This window comes from Melospiza melodia, chromosome 5 (assembly GCF_035770615.1).
Source record: "Melospiza melodia melodia isolate bMelMel2 chromosome 5, bMelMel2.pri, whole genome shotgun sequence".
NCBI lineage: Eukaryota > Metazoa > Chordata > Aves > Passeriformes > Passerellidae > Melospiza > Melospiza melodia.
In genome coordinates, this window is record NC_086198.1 from 2615734 (window position 1) to 2622508 (window position 6775).

General features: G+C 37.0%; 1 long non-coding RNA gene across 1 annotated transcript; it reads right to left on the minus strand.

The window, feature by feature from the left end:
* Window positions 1-1317: 1317 nt before the first annotated feature.
* LOC134418960 (uncharacterized) lies at window positions 1318-3621 on the minus strand. Its single transcript, XR_010027901.1, has 3 exons — window positions 3483-3621; window positions 2030-2180; window positions 1318-1518 (listed from the first exon to the last, which is right to left on the minus strand). It is a non-coding gene; the product is annotated as an uncharacterized LOC134418960 (long non-coding RNA).
* Between the last annotated feature and the right edge of the window lie 3154 nt (window positions 3622-6775).

A 6775-nucleotide genomic window follows, 5' to 3' on the forward strand; every position in this document is an offset into this window, starting at 1 on the left:
AGAGATGGGAAGGCAAAGCCTGGTAAAAACATCCTTCAGTTACAAATGAAGCACTGTGTTACATGTAAGACAAAAGAAATATTTCAAACCCTTTCTGCAGTTTCTAAAAGGCCCTTCTTTAACTGCATTAGCACCATCAGACAAATCACATCTCCTTCTTACTAACTGGAAGATGCAACTTTATAACTGAATTAAAAAGCTACTGTGAAACAATGATCCAGAGCACTGTCTAAGAGCATTTGTTAGGACAGTTTTTCATTCTGTGGTTGTACATGCTCAGGGCATAGTTTTTGACAGGGACTATTGGAAGATTGAATTTTGATGGCTAAAGATAGTTACAAAAACAGGACAGAAAAATTGAAATGTCTTTTTTTTTATTTTCAATATATCTCAGTGCTTTGTAGTGGGGAAAGAACAGCTTTTAAAATAGTTAGATGCAGATGAGGGTATGAACTCTTACAACATACTCGTTTAGAAGGCGGACCAGAACGATAGCAGGGAATTAGAAAACTTAAAAATCAGAGATTTTTCATCCTTTTAAGAAAGGATGAAGAAATGTTCTTCCCCAGAGAAAGCAGTCAGTGAAAAAGAAGATATCTGTCATTTTACAGCTGAGTAGTAATTAACCAGCTCTTAGTCCTTACAACCATACTTACAGGTTAATCAAACTTTTAAGTCCTGGAATTCCTGGGTTTTGCTAACTTCTTCTATAAGAAATGTTGCTACTAAGCAGATACTCAAACTCTTGGATTTGTTGTCTTGTTTAAATAACCTTTTATTTGATTTTTCACGAGGTCTCTCTGGAAATATAAAGAACATGCCTTACATCTTTCCATCACGATGAACTTTATTTACTGTATGGAATTTCACCAGTGTTCACTTTCTGAACAAAAAGAAATATACAAATATTTATATATCTATATAACTCTTTAGCTAAATATACACGTATATGAAGATATGTTTATACAGTAAAAGATATGCATAAAGCGTTTCTGGTAATTGAATATCAACTAGGAGAGGAGGAGATACAACCAAAAGTGACAAAGCAGATCACTCACTTCACTTCTCATACTGAGGAATAGCATGGTTTGATAACAACAGACAAATGGTGGAACTATACCCAAAAACAAAGACTACAAATTAGTCTGGGAGGTTTCAAAGGTGGGCAAGGGATTGGGCAGTAATCCAAATTTTGAATTACCTGACCCATGCAGTCTCTCACAGGTCTCAGCAGTGAAAAATGTTCCCATTTGGGGTCTCAGTGGCTTTTCATGCAGCTCAGATGCTGAAGAATATGAAATATGACTAAGATGTGCTTCTCCAGTTTTCTAATAGTTATATTTTATTTTTTTTTCTCTCTTCTGATGTCCCCAGAGAATTCAGAGCATAAAGAAGAAGTTCCCCACTCAGACCCATTGTGGAGAGACATTGTCTCAGAAGTTCAGCTGCCACACATTGATCCTTTCTTTACTTATTGCAGTTTGAGATCACCATGGCAAATGTGGGGGATCTTGAGCACTGGAAAGAGTGCAGATAAAAAGAATGAGAGAAGACCCAGATGACACACAGAAATACCCATTAAATGAAAACTTTAATCGAAAAATCTCTAATGTAAAACTACATTATGCCACAGAGTTTAGACATTTGAACATAAAGAAAAAGTAGAGAAAGGTCATCTAGAATCAGATGAAAATGGGAAAAAAAACCAAAACAAAACAAATAAGCAAACAAAAAAAATCCCTTATTAAGCCTTTCATAACAAGGTGAGACCAAGGACAGTAAACTCTTGATTTTATAAACCTGAGCTACAAAATGAGGGCCAAGTTACTGGTATGTCACTTCTCTTTGAAATTAATTTTATTCTGCAGTTCAGGACAATTAAATCTTTGCCCTTAAGACATCAGTGGAAAGGAATGGGAGTTATTTGCTTTCTTTTCCTCCCCCCTCAATGACATCTCTTCAGTAGCAGACAGGAATTTGCCCTCTGTTTTCAGTTTGTATAACATCATACTGTGCTTAAATAACCTACAGGGTGAAATTCAACCTGATGTAGCTTCAGTTCCTTCAGGAAAACACAGCGATATTTTCCTTAGCAAGTTACTCTTCTGAGGTTTGGTATAACATCTGAAATATTGCATTTTAAGGATCAAAGGAAATGTCACCCGTGGGGTACGGTGATGCTGAAAAATACAGAAACCACAGCTCGTCACAGAGGAACAAAGTTTAAATAAAGATACAACAAACCCAACCATGATGGGTCACAGTACACTGAGAAAAGTCAAGCAAATACAAATGGGTCATGCTTCACTTACAGTGCCACAAACTACACCCAGTAAACATCTTTTGAACAACAACAACTTTAGTCTACTTTTCTAAAAGTTCAATGCATGTATCTTCTATAGACCGAAACATATAAACAGGGCATGTTTTTTTCTTTTGATAGTTGCTCTTTTCTATCTCTATCATTTCTATGCACTATAGAAGCTCTGTTTCAGAATTAAATTCAAGTAATAAGGACTAATTAGTCAAATTTCTAAAAGGGTTAAGCCAATCCACGTAAGTCTCAAGTACAGGCAGATAGGGCAGTCCTAGAATGTAGAGATGGAAATCAAATTTTAAAAAAATTACAGAAGATAACTTTGGAGACTTCTTATCTTAAAACAACTGCACAAGCAGTACGTAATTGCTACAAAAGTGGGGTTTTTTCACAGCAAAGGATGTATCCAATGAATGCATCCTTGCTTTGCTTTCTGTTATCCAATATCAAACATAACTTCTGCAACTGTATCCCTTATTTAGAGGAACAGTATGTGGATCTGTAGCCTGAAAAGAGTTGACCTAAGCAGAATGCTGTTTACAAGTCTGCTTGGTCAGTCTTCTCGTATTATTCACAACAGGCACTTAGGTCACATGGTGCTTTTTTGCATCTCACTGGATGATTTGAATTTATTTTAAACAGGAGGATAATAATAAACATCAGGCAGTAATTAAGAGCAAATGCTGTTGTATCTACTAGTTCTTTTAAATGTGAAAATCAGATATGTTTGAACTAATTTGTATTTTGTAGACTTAATAAGTTACTTGGATTCCAACTACACCTTTTCACCTGGGGAGAAAGAATATATTGCCTAGTCTTTGGGAAATATTTATTTCTACTTAGAATTAAACTATAGATTGAAAGTCTACAGGTCTCAGTATTTGTACTAGAGAAGCTTTCATTTTTCTAACATTCATTTTTCTCTTCATTTTTCTCTCCCATACTTGTTAGAATCATGTCCTCAAGACACTGTGAAGTCTGTGCTTCTCAGTGAGACTCTTCACTCTTCAAGATCTTCCTTCTAATTAAACTTCATATTAACAACTGAATGCAGAGAGGTTTTCCTGCTTCCAGTTAAATGAAGTTAGTAATTCACTGGCTATATGCACATTAATTTACCTAGAACTTAATGGAATTTGCCTACCCAGTTTCAATTGATACTCACATTCACAGAGCTTTGCTGAAACTCCATTCACATTCCATATATTCTTGCCTAGTGAAAAAATAGTTGCACATGCATGTGATTGCCTCTTTGGATCCTTTTCAAAGCCTTCTTTAGGAATCTGAATACGCCCTTCTGTGGGAAAAAACTGCAGAAACAAAAAAAGGAATGAAAACTCTTTAAGACCATCCTTCCTCCCAGAAGTTTCTCAGAACCTGACTGAGGGCTTCAGATATAAGTGATTCTAAAAGAGCAGGAATGATCAAAGCCTCCAGCATCAAAACATTTTGGTTTCACCTTTCACTGCACCTCCTACTCATAGCTATTGGTGTAGAAGGAGTAAAGCACAGAGATGGAGGAGATGCAGCTCTGGGAAAGGTGTTTAAATGGGTATTCCAGCCTGGAGGAAGCCTAGCAGAAAGGTTATCTAAGTTGTACTATTTTTCTACTTTGATCCCTGCTGGGAAAATACACACCTTTCACTTTCTCAACGCCTGTTGTCCAGAGAAGCTGCAAAGTACCTGTAGCTACAAAAGAATTGTGTGTTCTATAGATGCATACACACAAACATTCTCTAACACACTGAGAGCATAAATCACAATGATTCATTCACTGTGAAATCATACTCAGCCAAATCAATGAGTTACTGCACTGAGGGTAAACTTCACTCATTGTGTATGATTAATATCCATTGGGTTTGGCAGGATGATGTCAAAGAGTAATTGAAAAAAATTTGTGTATTATGCATGAATGGTATTGTAAACATCACAGGCTATATGGTGAAGAATACCTTAAAAAAAATTAGTTCTGAACCACTGAATTTTGGAAACAGTGAAAGAAGTCAAAGCATTTGGCTACAAGAAAATTTTCATTAGAAAAGTGGTTTATTGCATACTTCCTTTTACACCTAGATCAAAGAAGCATGTGATGTTCTTCTTGATTCTAAATAATATTACATTTGTCCCCTAGGTGGTCACTTATCCTAAGGGAACTGGCAATATAAATCAATTGCTGCATAGGTGTAAAGCATAATAAATGGATCTTGGTGTACCAACTATTATAAATTATTGCTCTGGATATTTTACTGACTGGGATGAGAACATCTATACTGACTTATACATGAGACTCAGGGCAGCGCATGTATATTCTACCTGCTTATGAGCTGAATTTGAAAAGCTTTTGTAAGAAGAGTGCTTCTCAGACCTCACAGAGCATAAAGAGCTGTGAAGAGGTCAGACATTTAGGCTCTTTCCTGATGCTTGAACTGTAGGTGTCTGTGTTTTTGCATTTGGAAGGGATGAAGAAAAAACAAACAACTGTTCATCCATTGTTATTAATCATTTACAGTGAAGTAACTATCCCACATTTGTATGAGCTAAATCTAGGCAATGTGCAATTAATTAGATGTGAGGATCAAAGTTGCTTGCTCCTTCTGATGTATTATTTTTATAATATATTTTAAAATGTTCTGTCTTTTCTTTTTATGCCATCAAAGACTAATAGAATGGTATGTGACATGTGATCATAGATGTTCACACTGTTTCAATACAGCACATGCAGAGGTTGAAGCTAAATAAGAAATTTTGTACTATTTTATTCCTTATGTAATTTACAGAAAATTCTGGTAAAGAAGGTCAATCAGAAGAACATAAATTTATTTCTATGAACTTAGCTCATAGGTTAGAATTTTCAAGGAGATTTAAAGGACAAAAGTGCTCAGCAAAAAAATTAAATAAACAACTGGATATTCGTGAGATCAGGGTGGGGATGTTGGGTTTTGTTTTCGGTGGGGGACAGCTTGTTTTTGTTTTAGGTTGTTTTAGTTTGGGGATTTTTTTGGCCAGGGAATCCAAAACATAACAGCTTTATTACTTTCCCATCTTTCTAATATCAAAGAAAGGGCACATTGGTCCAAGTGGTTCTCATTATGTGTTTGGAATATGATTACAGAAAATCCATTCATGGCAGTTCTTGCTTTGCAGGCCTTGGGGGATGTTTGGGAGGGCAGATGATCTTGGGACTATCTGATTGAAGAACCATCTCCTTCTACCTTAGTTACTAGCAGAATAATATAAGAATGGTCCTAATGGATCCATCTGGCCCTGTTGTCTGTGGTCTGACTGTGAACAGAGATGCCAAGGGAAGAACTGATTAGAATGAATTAAAAGAATTAATATCAGGCAACAGCTGAACAGGTGGGCCCCGAGGGTTGCGAACAGCGGTGCCCAGTCCAGCTGGAGGTCAGTCAGGATATACCTGAGGGGCTGATACTGGGGCTATTGCTCTTTAACGTGTTCATTAATGGCCTGCTCACTCCTCACGTGAGGAGAGGCTGAGAGCTGGGACTGCTCTGCCTGGGGAAGAGACAGCTCAGGGGGGATCTTGTAAATGTGTGTAAATATCACACGTGAGGGAAAGATGAGGGAGACTAGTGACAGGACAAAAGGCAGTGGGCACAAAGTAAACACCCGAGATGCCCTCTGTAAACAAGAAACATTTTTTTACTGTGAGAATTGTCCAACACTGGCATAGATTACCCAAAGAGGTCATGGAATCTCCACTGTTGCAGACATTCAAGACTGAGCTGCACACGGTGCTGGACAATCAGCTGCAGCTTGCCCTGCCTGGCCAGGAGGGCTAGACTAGGTGATTTCACATCCCCTTCCAACCGCTCGGACACTCTGTGCGATTCTGTGACAACAGAAATGTCTTGGGAAGAATATTAGTGCAAGGTAAGCATTTAAAGATATTTCTCCTGACAGCCTATCTTAGGAATCTCTTTAAGGCAGAAGTGATGTTTTGATATTTAACAGAACAGCCATGAATTTCATACGTTCCCAGAAAATTCTCTTTCTTTCTTCCACCATTCAAACAATGATTATTTAACAGTCTAAAAAGGCAGTAATTTCAACCTACCTGCAGACTTGTAAGAACCACTCATTAATTTCAGTCTAGTATTTTTAACATTATCCCTGCAATCTGTAAGTATGTTTACAGTAGAATACAATTTATATATGTGTGTATGGATGAGTTCAGGGGCAAATCACCGTGTACATTACCTATGAACAAGGTAAATGCTTAACTTGCTATGGAACCTTTGGGTAACAATTCCTAATATCTTAGATAAGAGCATGTTAGAAAGCAGCACATAGCAAACTGCACTTGCTTGCTGACATAGCCTGTTTATTTAATACATATATTTGTGTCAAGAACCCTCAATCTACTAGATCTATTCAAGCTCGGTTATAGTAAAACCAAGCTTTATCAACCTGCAAGACTGCAAGATTTTTAAAAGT